At 33.6% G+C, this 15,862-nt stretch overlaps 1 protein-coding gene across 2 annotated transcripts in view; it reads right to left on the bottom strand.

Moving 5' to 3' along the window:
- The window catches only part of LOC149803077 (FMRFamide receptor-like), a 318,116-nt gene that overhangs the window by 170,040 nt on the left and 132,214 nt on the right, over positions 1 to 15,862 (bottom strand). The window lies entirely within an intron of this gene.

Below are 15,862 nucleotides of genomic sequence, written 5' to 3'. Positions count from 1 at the left end.
ATATTCCTCCATTCACCCCTTTATCTTTCAATCTCGAGATTTGTCATTTGCCTATCCAAGGACGATGAAAAAAAAGGGAATCAAGAATGTTGATTGCCATTGTAAGGTTTCTAAAGACCATTTTTGCTGCTCTGCAATGAAATTAAATTTTAAGTTAGTCCGCTGTTATTAAATGACTACCTACTTTGCATTTTAAGTTAATCCGCTCTTATAAAATGAAGAATTACTTTGTATTTTAGGTTAGTCCTCTACTATAAATGAACACCTACTTTGGATTTTAAATTAGTCCGCTATTATAAAATGAAGACCTACTTTGTACTTTAGGTTAGTCTGTGTGAAGTGGCAAATTTCTGGCTATCTATGAAGAACACATTAGTTGAGACCAGAGAACAATTAATTAGATTTATGGGGACAGGCGCGTATCAAATCGCCATACTGCCATGATCGGTAATGTCTTTTCGAGGGGAGAATTTCATTCTTAATTAAGCACTCGTTTATTTAGCCAACAGAAGACTGGTGGAGACAAAAGTTAACTTCGATTCCATAGTGTAAATGTTAAGATTGAAAGATCGCAGAACACTGTTACTCTAACTACAAGCTGACCCCGACTTTGGCGCCTCTGGAAAAAGGCGGCAGATATATTTGATTCTGAGTGGTTACGCTAAATAAGGGGCATGTTTCCAACACTAAATTTCCTAGTTTTAATATCGCAACATCGAAAATTTTAATCAGTCTAAGCATTTCTGCAAGAGAAAATAAGTTTAAACTACTTCGAGAGTAATTTGGGAGAAATCTCACGTAAAACTGCTGTCGAGAAAAACGGACGAACAAATTTGTCGGTAAAAGCTAGGATCGCTGAAAGCTCAAAGGTATTTGTGACAATTCCATGTAATTTGTTGATGCTATATATAATGCTTTGCTGAATTTATTTACTTATATTTGCATGAATCTATTTGCTACATTCGATTATCAATTTGCTTTATGAAGTATAACTGTGTTGATTTTATGCATAGGAAGTCGTACAGTAATCTTTAGATAAGATTGACGAATTGTTTGAATTTGTCGTCTTGTTTGCATAAGAATTAGGTTCTAAGAATTTCATGCATTACATTAGTTAATATGAGTTATGAGAATCCGTGTGAATTCACCGAATTTAGATTTCACGTATGATTCAGGTTGAGTGTGTATTTGTCGAACATGACGTAGTAACCATTTAATGTATTTCATGTATTCACTTGTGTAAATTGAGGCTAGCTCGGAATCGTTATGCCTCGTGTGGTGTTAATATGTGATGAATTAGACATTAAACTAACTAGGGTCGTTGTAGGACATGTGGAGCCGACTGATAGCCTTATCATCTGTTTAACACCGATAGTAAGATATGATAACGAGATGTGATAGTGTAAGTCCCTGTATCATAAACAACAGGAAATTTAGGTTGTCTCTATTTATATTTTTTAAAAGGCAGAAAATAGCTCCTGCGACGTATTTTCTCTGAGACGTGTCCTGCAACGTATTATCTCTGAAACGTATTCGGAGATGTATCCTGCGTCGTATTAATTCTGAGACATATCCTGTGACGTACCTGTGAATCTACGTGCTACGCATAGAGTTGACCGAAAGAGGCAAAACAGACGGAGGTCGAAGAAAAAGCTACATTGGAAGTGGAGTGAACCAATAAGCAGGTTATACAATTGTACCAGGCATTTACTTCGATTGTTCACTCGATCCTGTGATGAACTAAATCTATCAGTAAACAGATCGGCTACTTTATTTAAATATATTTGTGTCTTTTGTAATTCGGTGAAAGTTTCATTTCTAGAAGCTGAGTGTGTTCCTGATGTAATCAATTCTCAGTTGTTTTATGTAATTGATTAAATTGTTGTTTACATGTGCGGGGGCTCGTGTTGGTCTGTTCTATATCTCTGCTCAGATCTCTATCTATTTCACCTATAAGTTTCATCACTTATAATTGTATTTACTCGAACCGGGCAATAACATCGAGGCTAGTAAACCTCTAGATAACGAGAACCAAATTAAGCGGATACCTTGAAAGGAAGTACAATCCGCCAACCCACACACCTCTTGCAATAGGTGGGGATTTTGTGTAACGTTTCTACAAAGTGCACAGTGGGTACGCGTACCTACTTTGCATTTTAAGTTAGTCCCCTATTATAAAATGAACACCTACTTTGCAACTCATTAACTAGTGACAACATCGATTCCTTTTTTACCTATATGTGCCGTAGTGCTATGAATTCTTAGGCTATATAGTTATCGTTCTCGCAGACAGGACAAGATTATTACAAACCTTCCACCATATTGTGTTTTTTTTTTTAATGTTGGTTTGTTTGTTGCTGTTATTGTTGTTGTTGTTACTACTTTGTTTGTTTAGGGTTTCTAAGGGGTTTATTTTGTTTGCTTTTTATTATGGAAATGCCTTATAAATTTATTTCAGCAGGGTTTACACCCTTTGGGTGCTCTTGTCAGTTAGGAATAACTTCTTTGGTGGCGCTTTACAGTTTCGTATTTTGCATAAGGGTTAGAATTTTAAAGAAACAATTTCCCCCGGCTTTCCTCACTGGTTATACTGGTTATTTAACAAAGACCTTGTATATCTTAGGTATAATTCAAAGAACCTTTAATTCCCTTTATTTTAGTGTATGATTGATTAGTGTAATATAGGTTATAGAGTATACTGCTTGGCCTTACTCCAGATGTGCACCTTTCGAAACAGTGCTAGCTCCACTTGGTCATTTTCACTTCCTGAACGTCAGAGGTAAATTGTATAAAAAGAGCCGATCATTTTTTTACATTTTACATATTTAGTAATTCATTCATTGCACTTTCAGAAGCTGGTATTGTCTCGTCTGGCAAAATTCATTTTCCCTATTTTAACAGCTGCTATGGGTAGTGTACTTTAGACTAATTCAGGCTGATATTTTAGCACATGGAAGCAGTCATTTTAGTTATCAGTGTGCTTAGATCATGTACAATTTTCAAAAGTACAATATCCAAAGAAATGTCATTCACATTACATTAATGTAGCATAGAGGTATGCCAACATTATCACCACTGTGCATGTTTTAAATGCAAACAATTTCACCTTACATACGTTACTCTCTCAAAAGTACGTAATAACTGGTGAGCGCCCCCTTTATATAAAACAACATACAGCTGTACAAAAAATATTGTTCATTTTTTCATCTTTGAATATGCTGATGTTATATATTTCATTTAAGTCAATTTAATATCAACCACTGTTACTATGTTGTTGTCTGTTGCTATGCTTTCCTCTCTTTAAAGTTTGGTGTATGACGTACATATACATTATGACGCCACAAATAAATACATTTTTCATGCATTCAACTACAGCCATGGTTACATAGATAAATAAATTATGTACTGGGAATATCCAGAAGCGACTGGACGTAGAAAGACGTAGCTGCCACTTATGTCTCTTATTACATAATGAACAAAAAGGTAAACATTTATTTTTCAATTTTAATAATCGCAATAACATTCTTGTGAAAGAAAATGAAAAAGTCATTGAGGAATATGTGAGAGCATTTGAAATCTTAACCATCGAGAAGTATAAAAGAGAGTTTGAAATGTTAATCATCGAGAAGTATATGAGAGCGTTTGAAATCTTAATCAATTTAGGACTAGCCGTAAATCGGCCTCGCCAGCTTTATATTACGGAAACCTATTGCGATCTCAGCGAAGGTGTTATTTTGAAATAATTCACTCCAGGATACCTATTTATTCGCATGTTTAGTAAGAGGAGTTCAACCAGTGCAAATTTGAAGACATTATTAAAAATGTATTTAGTTCTTTATGAGCAATTAGAGTATTTTAGGGTATTTTAGTCCCAACGTTTCCAATGTAATAACCATTACTTATGCAATAACCTTTTTTAGGGCATAATACATATATAATCTAACATTTCAAAAGATATCATTCTTAAAATCAACGATGCACCCAATGTGACAACTGCTCATATTCCTGTGTCATTAACATGCCTGTGTCAATTATTTAAAAAAAAAAATTCACTGCTATTCCCCTTAATGTAGTTGGTGGCTAAGACACACACTAGAATGCTTTCAAACAATCGCACTTTGCGTATGTAGGAGTAATGTCCCTTACCAACCCGTGACTTCAGAAGAGAAGCCAACTGAACACGGATGACTAAACTACTGAGTAAAATTCAAATATGCATTGCTTCTTTTATGAAAAGGGTTTCCTTAGTATATTAATTAATTAATGTTTCGATAATTTTTATTCGCTATGTTTCTTTTGTATTTATATTATCTTTATATAAAATGGATAGGTAACTGTATTATTACTTCTGTTGAAGTACAGGCAAGTTTAGGCAAATTTCATTATCTTGACTTCTTTTTATATTGTGATCAGAAAATTTAGGAAACCTCCACAGTTATAAATCCTATTTTATCAAAGTCTTCCAATCGTTTAATTTATCCCTTTATATTTTAGGATCCAACTTGCTTAGTATTCTTGGCATTTCTCCATTAATGTTTTTTAATGTTAACCTCGATGTGTGACATCAAATTTTAACCATCATCTAAACATGTTGTATGAAAAAACCATCTTCCCATTTAAAGTGAATTTTTAAATGTAGAGTTGAGCAAGTGTCACACTTTGATGAAATACCGAAGTTTCTTTATTAAATCTAACAAGTATAAATTATTGTCGTATATCTGGATATTTTAAGGCTGCACAGCTGGAGATTATTGACTGCCTTGTCAAAACAAACATATCGCATGGCAGTTTTCGTGATTGAAAAGAATACAGCAATGATAATGATCTTACAGCTGTCAATAAAGATGTGACTTTGTACCCATTTTGCTAATTTTTTGTCTGTCAGCTTAAGGTGTGCCATGTCTGGAAAGTTGACATATCAACTATCACTAGATCAATGGAGAGTCAAAACTTACTTTAGTACAAATCAGTGGAGAGACAAAAAACTTCCTTTATTACACATCAATCGAGAATCAAAATTTCTTGTAGTACACATAAATGGAGAGTAAAACTTGTCCATCCCACTGACATACATAACAAAAATGTAGTAATTATTGTTGCATGAGTGGTTTTTTTTTTTTTCAACCGTTACCTTCGTTCGATGACATACAAGGGGAGGCAATTATATATATATATATATATATATATATATATATATATATATATATATATATATATATATATATATATATATATATATATATATATATATATATATATATATATATATATATATGTTGTTATGTATATTTGACTTTATTCATATTTGATTTAATTTAATTGTCTGTTTGTAAGTTTTAAATTTTTTTTTTTTTAAATTTCATTATATGTCAAAATAATGTAGTTTCGTTTACTAGGAACTCGATATTTTTCCAGAACATAGTTTGACCTTGACAGTTCATTTTGTAAACATTTAAATCTGACCTTCTTCCCGACCTTAATTCAAAAATTAGTAACAGTCACGTGAGCAGGTTCTTTTATATTTATTTTTATTGGGGGAATAATAAGGTTGCGATTGAGGCTGTGACCCTCGTGACCATCGACTTGTAAATAATTCTTAGTGACGTAAACAACTCTTTTTATTTTATTCTCGGAGTAAAATGATTGGTTTTTATAAGGTCATACTGTGACTACGTGATTGTTTATATGTAAACATAATCACGTGACCCTCTATTTCGCAATTCAGGCATTTCCAATATTGCGCATTACTTAGTTTTAATAGTGATGCTTAGAGAGAGATCTCTCAGTCTGAGCTTAAAGCATGTGATGTCAAGTCGTTTCCTTCTGTTGTAGCCAGTTTTCGAGTTATATGTTAATTTTTCTTCAGATTATTTTGGATTCTAAAAGATTAATTCGTCTCTCTGGAAATATTTTGAGTGCCCATACATAATTCTTGAACAAAGACATTTCTTAAACATTTGATTCGGATTTCCAACACCGGATTATTGTCTGTGAATAACTGAACTGTAGATATTCCAACACAATAAAGGATACAGTATACGTCATCGCCTTCCATCTTGGATTCTTCCTCGGGAATCGAAATTGAATTTATTAGAACATTTCATTATTAGGACTTCTGAAATTTAATTCGTGGATTAATCTTGGATTATTTTTGTATTATATTCTTAAAACCGTAAGTTCTTATTTTTTCCATTGTTTACAGTATTCTTCCAGGGAAATAAATAATTTGTTAAATTTTTCAAAGGTTATTGTTTTCACCCTTTCCTGTGGCACTGTTTGTTCGAGCTTAAACACGTAGCATAAGAATATATATATATATATATATATATATATATATATATATATATATATATATATATATATATATATATATATATATATATATATATAAGGATCCCTTTAATTCGAAAGGAATTAAATATGTAAAAATTAAATATAAAGTATTGTTACCATGAAGAAATTCTGCAGCATAACTTAATAACAGATTGCAGGCTTAATTTCGAAATCAACGTTTCATCACAGCTTAATATACCATGTCAAAATTTAAATGAGCGACAATTAAACGAAACTCAGATATTTTGCGTATTTGTGTTCGTTTGCTAACCCAATCATGGGCAGGAAAGTTATGAATACCTCCTATTTCTTTTAAGTCAATAAATTACTATGTATATACAAGTAAAAGCAACAAAATCTTTATTTTCATAATTAGTGCAATCCATCCTTCAAAAGAAAGTGTAAAGGCGCTATTAGATATTCCAGCACATTTCGAAGCAAAAAGGAAATAAAGATTGTATCTTATGACTACTGTGTTATTTACATTAATATACCATATCCTAATTTAAATGTATTTTATGCTAGCCTTTGAATTAGTAAATGTTCCAATGCAAATAGTTTTGAAATTCACTGGAGTGAAATACTAAAAACACTTTTTCATTGTGCTCAATAGACATCGATAATATGATAAAGAAAATAAGACCCGCCGTTTTGCCACTTTTTCGTCGAGTGTCAAATGTATGTATGTCGACTACTCAAGCAGGAGTACCAAGTTCAAAATCCCAGAGTATGCTTAGATTTTGGCGTCAGATTTTTGGTTGATGTGCTTTTGCCTTGAAAGAGATTTATGTTACTACTGATATAAACACAACGCACAGCAGAAAATAAACGGTACACAGCTGACATTATCGCGCGGGATGCAGTCATAAATTTGCTGTTTGTGCTTCTTTCTCTTATACGTTTTGTTAGCCTATATGTTTGAGAATAAAAAATTATTTTTTTCAAACAAATTTGGTTGTTGGGAATTTTTGAAGTCGCTGTTCTGCGCTACTCTGCTTTTATTTCCTATACAGATAATACATGTAGTTGAAATTTGCGAAAGCACGCAAAACATAAATAAAATATTCTTCGACCTGTTTCATAAGTTTAATTGGAAATTAGCAGTCATGAAGGGGCGCTTTTTCGTCAGTCGGAGATTTGTTTTTGTTTAATTTTTTTTAAATTGTGGTCCAGAATTTGTACAAATTTTGACCTTGTTTCACAACGCCTAGGAGTAAATGCAATTCTGATGTGACAACTTATATATGTACAATCCCTCGGCTAAATATCGATGGCCAAAGAAGCAGACAATGGAGTTCTTAGATTTGAAGAACGTAACCTGCAGGCACTTTTATAAAATCCTGACCCTTTGATTCCACAAAAAAACGAAATGTACATGCTGCTCCACAACTTCCAAAATCACTATTTCATTATCCAACTCGAATTATGCTGATAAAATAGAATTTCCTGAATCTTGTAAGTCGGCCTCAAATATTTTGCCTTGATAATATTGTGTCTTGATAAATTGGAAATATTTGTCAACTCATATTTGTAATAATTGCGGAATTTGATCTGCATCGGTATAGCAAACGCATGCAGAGAAACAGGGAATGGCATGTACAACATTGTGACGTCAACTCACCCGAAATACGGGAAAATTAAAACCTAAAAGTCGATAGTTCGAACTAGTATAATGTTTTACAATGAAGATATCGTGAAGGGATATGACAAGACCAAAATAGATGTTACTTACTAACACGGTAGTATTGGGTCACAAAAATTAATATTTACTGGTAAAGAATTGTTATCTAATTGAAATCTGTTGTTACGTTCATTAATCTAATGCATAGGTTATCCGATGCAGGCCGAACACATAACAAACAGGACACAGCGATGCTAACAATTAGAAAAAGTGGAGCAATGCTGATAAGCTAATGCTGTCTCCTAGTACACATATAGAACTTGTATTTTACAATGTGATAGTAACTCTGCCGGCTTGATATAGGCGTACTGTGCAGACTTACAAAGCGAAAGGTCCGCCGTTTAACTTGCAGTAGAGGTGAGATGATTTTCATAGACTAGACTGCATCAGAATAAAACAGCGATGCTACATGCAAGCTAAAATCATAAAATTATTTCAACTTGCGTGTACGGTGGAGTGTACCGAAACAGTGAAGCAATTCACAAGTTGATATCTTAAGAGGATTTGTAGGTAAATAAATCAAACTGAAAACTGCTTCAATCAAAATAAGGGAAGAACATGAGTACCGTTAGCGACACAGTATATACGTGCCCAATGTTTAATAGTCATCTGTGTAAATACTAGCAGAGTATGGTTGTTTCTGGAGATCATTTGAACAACGGATTTCAATGGCCTAGACCTTTGGTCAAGGTATGCGGTTTAAACTTAATCTGACGAAACTATTTCCTATGAGACTTACCATGACCGTGACCTCTGACCTGATGACCCCTACTTTATAGATTTAGTAATTATTAATTACTCGAAGTGCAAGTAATCGACCAAGTTTGGTCAAGGAATCTGCTTTAGCACAAAGTTGCACTACAAAAGCATTTTTCCCAGAGCGACAATGACATTGATCTTTGACTTGTTGACCACAAAATCAATATTTTTCTTTAATATGCCGTGTGCATGCCCTCCACAAAATTTTGTTAAATTACGCAGTCAGTCACATTGACCTTGATCTTCGAACTTTTGACCCCAAATCGAAAGATTCTTTCCTTTTTCCAAGCACAAGCCATTGACAATGGTTGCTCTAGATCTGTGCTGTATTAATATTATGGTGTAAAACAAAACATGTTTTACTCAGTAACCTTCACCTCTGACCTAGTACCAAATTTATAATGCTTCGTTATTACATCAAGTGCACGCTATCACCAAGTATGGTCTAAATATGCGATGCAGAATTGATGTTATTGTGCACAAACTATTTATTTGTGTTGCATTGGTGAACTTAATCATTCACCTTTCGACTCCAAGATCAACAGTCTTCTTCATTTTCCCAAGTTCAAGCCGTTCACAATGATTGGTAACTATAGATGGTAAAAATCTTACTTTATTGTGCGAAAACTAAAGATAGTACATAACGCGAAGTTAGTGTGCAGAAACTATTGACTTCTTTCCGTCGCAGTGACTTTTACTTTTCGGAATTACTTATCCCGAAATTGATTAGCAACTTTCGAGTGTGGACAACAAAATTAGTAACTGATAGACGGACAGTTATAATTATATAAGACGCACTGCTTTATGGCGGGCGTATAAAAATTACAACATCCATTAATATGCATTCCAGTTTTAAGAAAAGAATGAACAATGATGAATAGACAGATATTAAATAGAATTATAATGAAAGGATCTAGAGAATCAATTTATTTTAAAAGATATTAAACGAGTATTGAAGTAATGGTAGAAAAATACAGATTAAGCAATATTTGAAGCAGATAATCATCCTAAAAATCGGACAGTTTGGTTCTATAAAGGATAAGAATAGCTCACCTCATTGGAATTACTGGACATGTTTCACAAAGCAGTATACATTATCAACACACACTTGGACAAAATTGCAATTGTCTACGTTGGCCCTATAGAAATATCCTACACAATCAAAATTATAAAACGACTAGAGTAGTAATGCGTGGCATCGATTGAATAGAGAAGAAAATGCAACATGTGAAGGACTTTCTATAAGACATTACAAGTGATACATATGGAGAGAAGGGTTACGGAGACAAAAAGCCTTGAAAAAACATGATTCTAGATGTATTTACTTAAGGCAGGCACAATTTCATCTGGTAATATTCCTTACAAATGCGTGACTGCGTACGAAAGAAGGGATTGAACTATTATACACCAGGATATGTTCAAGAAATTAAGATTTTTAATGGTGAAGTTCATGTGAAAGTTGTAGCACGTTGCTGGTTTTCTAAGAGAAAGAACAAACACCCTCACAAGATGAGGACACAATCGCAGAGTTTTTTTTTTCCCGTTCTTGCAGAGTTGGGCATGTTTATTAATTAAATCTGAATTTCTCGCAAGACTTCAGTAATATTTAAAATTAAACGTTCGTTATGTATTCGCACCTTTAAATTTACATCGTACATTTGTAATTACCATGTATAAATGTATTTATCATCAATTAATTATATTTAGGAAACCCATTAAAGTTACAAAAATATATATATTCTTTATTCAGAGTTGTCTGAGTAATAACATGGAGTGTTTTACGATGTTTAAGCCGCTTTAACATGTATCCTCAATTGGACGGTTAAAACATTTTATAAGGGTATCATTTATAATCCAGTAAGTTTAAATAATTTCAGATCCATTTAAAACTATAATTTATCATAATCTCGTAAAATGATAAAAGAATTAATGTCGAAGTAAGCAACTACAGGCACTTTGACAAGGGGTATATTTGCATCCGCTTTTGCTTTTGTTCGCTAATTAGTGTAACTCGCTTAATTTTACTTCACTGATGTCAGAACATCTAGCAGGTCTTATAAAATTAGTAATTTATAAGATATAAGTTTCATACGAAATCATCATGACAAAAATACAATTAAAGGCAGGACAAAGCTTGCTGTTATTTATAGTCTAGGGCCTAATAAGACAAAATAAATATTTTATAATAACTTCATCCCTTCATAAAGTTAAAATATTTTAAAAAATAAACCCTCCATAATAAAAATCTTATTCAAAATGATTCAATTTAATACATTGAAATAAATGATGTCGAAAAGAAATTTTGCGAGTATAGATATTGAATAGAATTAAGGCTATTCTAGAACGTAATGTATAGGGTGGACATGGTTTCAAAACCCCACAACCCAGAATATTTCATTAAATTTCGACACAAAAAGCAATGTAATAGGCTTTTTCATGTTGTGCCTTTCATGCCTTATTGGATTAATTCATATCACTACGAGGTTTCAAACTTCTTAGTTTTAGGAAGATACCTGACCAGCAGAGTTGTACAAGCGTTTGAAAGCAATGGCATGTGCCATTACGAATTTAACATGTAACCTGTGCCAATCAACTATGTGAATTGTATGACACTGTGATCATGTAGGCGTATTTGCTCAGATTAAATTAAATATTGATTGTTCTTCTAAAAATGTATATAATTATGTTTGGCCAAAGTCAACTAAATCTTGATTGGTGAATTTTCTGCAACTCGTGGCATCAAATTACTTCTAGAAGAAAGAAACAGTATTGATCCCTGTTGACAATGATGGCCAGGTACTAAGCTAAATCATGACCAAAATTAGCCCCACCCACCCCAAAACAAATCCAGGGTGAACGAATTTTGGTCAACACGCAGAGTTTTCGTTGTTAAATTATAGAGAGCGACATTCAATCCGGTTTGTTTTGAAGCACACGGTTAGGCTGACCTCGTCCAAAATTGTATAAGTAATTTAACATTTTTTTTTGCCGTTTGTATTTATTGGGGGATGTCAATAATAGCCTTCGAAAAGAATACTGATGTATGAGGATCCAAATAAGTGAATAATCGCCATTTAAAGGTTTGTGTAATAGAAATTTAAAAAATGACACTGTTTACTTAAATAGTCGTTTGTGAACGCCTTCATGACCTGAATGACTTTGCATCATAATTTTGCTACAACATCTGAGAATAAAAAGAGAGCACTTAGTAGTAAATGATCAATTTCGGAAATTTTAAATCAACACAAATGAGGTAGAAGGATTCCAAAATTCCATATTTTTTATGAAAGAAAAACCCACCCACAAACCAATGTAATAAAAAGCCAAGCAAACAATTCGGACACAAGCATACAATTATCAAAAACTTTTCACAAGTACAATAAATAAAGGCATTATTTCAAAATTGTTTTGTGTATTTAATATGATTAAAAATAATGTATCACTTCGAAAGCCGACATGATAGTTTTTGGTTTGGAAAAATTAAAAAAAGATACCCATTTAAATCTGTTCAGGATCACAACAATCTATTGCATGTTTCCCAAGCACAGCGGAGAACCGTTTTTCTGATAAATTTTCAGTAATTTTCTTCATAGTCTTTCAAATTCCTTTGCAGTGTAGTAGGAAAGTAAGGAAGTTTGCCCTTTGTGAGCAAATACGGTGGATAGCAACGCATAATTAATGTGCCAGTTTGATTGAAAGGTCGGAACAATCATGTGTGTGTGTGTGTGTGTGTGTGTGTGTGTGTGTGTGTGTGTGTGTGTGTGTATGAGAGAGAGAGAGAGAAAGAGAGAGAGAGAGAGAGATTTGGATTTTTACCTAGTTTAACAACTGTTTCAGTCATATCGCTACGATGTCTGCAGTGTGGCAGTTTATAGTTATGTCTAACATTGGGGCATCATGCAGCAGACATGTGGCATCATGTCCCAGCCAGTCACATTGTCCTGACACCAGACCGACCAGTCCTAACACTAAACTCTTAATGCTGAACGCCAAGCGAGGCATGTGCTAGTGCCATTTTTATGATTCGGCCGGAGTTGAACCTGCGATCTCTTGCATCCGAGACGGACGCTCTGACCACTAGGCCATCGTAGAGGTCTATTGAGACGGTGACGCTAAATTATTACTGACTAGTTTTTTTAAGCAGTATGTTGCGTGGTTTTGTTTCATGAAACTTAAAGGATGCAAAATCTATCAAATTAGAGGGCAGTAATAAAGGGATCATGGATCTCCAAATTCTAAAGAGATCACTGAGGCCGATCTCCATGAACGAATGTTACAGCAAATGGTGAAAGAAAAATCATGTAGATCCTTATTCTTACATTAGGAAGACATTAGATGCAGATTGTATTTCCCAGTGAAGGCGCTAAATCCTTACGTTAGCTTAATTTAATTCTTTTCATGGGGCAGTGGGCACTCCGAAACAGCTGACGTAAAGCGGACTAAAGTCTCATAAAAGAGTCACCTTCTATAACCTGCCGAGACATAACTACTCTAGCGAATCGTTGGGTAAAATTGCTGCCATTTCTGACGAATAAAACACTGCCTGATGTTTGGCAGGTAAATGCGTGAAATTACACAGATTCTGAACCGTATTTGTATTGATACTCAAATAAGTACATACTCTGAAGAAGAATTGAAAAATCTACTTTGCTTGTATCGTTTTCTAACGCACTGAATGAATACAGTCCATCAGTGCAAGCGAGCACGTAATATGTGTCATTACTCGCAAAATGTCTCTTTTCTGTGCCACTGGAGAACCTAATAAGAGTTCATGTTTTCAGTCAATACACATATTGTGCGAATGCAAGACATATTTAATTTCGAGCGGCCCGGAAACATGTTAACAACAAGGGGCAACAATAGCCAGTGAAATCCAATACTGACGTATAGATAATTACACATTGATGCACCTTGTCCAACACTGCTGCTGATAGATTTATATGTGAGAATAGTTGTTTCTATGTTGTGTAGTTCGATTGTTTGTTTGCCATTCTCTGAAATCCGTAAAGTGAAATTTAATCGATTTTTACCACAATTGGCAATATTACATGGCAGTCAGCTATTGACATTTGGTGGCAGGCAGTTACTCACTTTTATTCACAAAAATAGTCATTTAGTATGACTGATCAGTGGCCCTGTCGTCCTCACTCAGTTAGTGATATGTGGCATTTTGCAACACACTCGAACGAGACGGGCTACATTAAAACTTTCAAAGCAGCAATCAAACCAATTTCAAACACATAGAAGAGTCACAAAAAACATACAATTTGAATTGAATAAACGCTGTGGAAGAAATCTTGACTAAATCAAAGAATAACAATATTGGTGTAAGAAAATGCTATACTTGCAGGACATTTTGCATTGTGTTATTTTTTGCATTGTCGTATCAATAGACAAGTGGGTTAGTGTAAAACAAAAACTATTATAATTCCTAAAATGTTCATATCGATTGTTTTATTATTTTATGTGTTGTCGTACATGATTCGGCTGATGTACAAGAAAATTTCTGTCGCGAAACTCACTGATGTTTTAATTTGATGGCATCGTATATCTACAGTTGTGGGTTGCTCCAAATAAATATACTCACTAGTTTTGCCTGTTTTTGCAATTTACATAAACTATTAATTGCATTCCTTCTAACGAAAAAGAAAACTTCTTGAAATGCTCATTTTGAAAATACTGAGTTAATGTTTCGGTGATTCCTTTCCGAATTAAACGCTGAAGCACGTCTCAGTACTTCAATTATATTCCCTGGAAGTCTGTTTATTCCATCAATATTTATTGAATAGCCTGGATGGTTGCTTACATGTGTATACGTTTCACGTTTGCTACCTTCATATGGAGGATGAGAGAGAGAGAGAAGGAGAGAGAGAGGGAGGGAGGGAGAGGTCACGTTACCTAGATGGTAGCCAGTTACAAATATGTGGTGAAAAAGCTTTTGAAAATGTATTATAATTATTAACACTAATATTAGGTTACAATAGTAACATATGCTAAGAAAAGCATGACAAAGAATAAGCACGAGAAAGGCTGCATCCGAAAAAAATTATAATCTTCAGAAAATTCAAAGCACTGTAGAAACTGAGTTTACTTGTGTCACTAAATCTATTTGCATTGTACATTATTATCATTCTGTTAGGATCGAGGTAACATTCATATATCAATTGATTCTTTCGTTTGGAATTAGGGTAAAATTGTAACTACAATACGCTAACCATATCAAATCGACCACACAAAAGACTGACTCCATTACGAATATCTCGGAAAATAAAAATCGCAGCCGTTAGATTGCCTGTGCGGATTTATGGTCAAAATAACCTTTCATGAGGATTTATTTTGAACGTTTGATATACATTACCATACTGAGTCTTTTTTAATGCATAATATTTGATTCTGTCAACAAAGAGCTTGCAATGCACGTTATATCAATACATTACGTGTTGATACAATGCATACAATGCTTTCTAGGAGACATGGCAATGGTAAGGTTACGAAAATCTACAATGCATCATTGATATACATGTCTAAACGAACCACTTTTGACTACAATGCATCATTGATATACATGTCTAAACGAACCACTTTTGACTACAATTAATCATAAGATCTCCTTGTTATCATTATATTTGAAATATTTTTGAAACTTAACACTTATTAAGAGTTTTAGTTTCTGTCATCCTTTGGGATCTACCGAATAATAATGATTAAAGAGACAATATTTGATTATTTTTAACGAAATTAGTCTAAAAGGAATAAAATCAACAGGTCTACAATAGTGAAGACAAATATTACAATCTTAGCAGTTCGTGTCTCTAAAAAACCAACATTCAATACCAATTGGAGTGTTTGCGCAATGTAAATAAAGTTAATTGTATCTTTGTAAATGCGTTCATGATATTCTATGCTACAGGAAACAGGCATAAAGTCAGGAAAAACACATGAATTCTTCTGAAATAATGAACAAAGTACTTAGACAATACAATGCGAAACCTGAAGGAGGATGTGAATTTTAAACATTAAGAAATAAAAAAGGGCTATGTAATTTGTCAATTTAAAAATTAAATTCATGAATGAAAAAGCAAATCTTAC

The sequence above is a fragment of the Sinohyriopsis cumingii genome, chromosome 3, assembly GCF_028554795.1.
Source record: "Sinohyriopsis cumingii isolate HCF-2022 chromosome 3, ASM2855479v2, whole genome shotgun sequence".
Taxonomy (NCBI): Eukaryota; Metazoa; Mollusca; class Bivalvia; order Unionida; family Unionidae; genus Sinohyriopsis; species Sinohyriopsis cumingii.
Note: the sequence above shows the minus strand (reverse complement) of the source record. Positions and strands in the feature narration are given on the sequence as shown.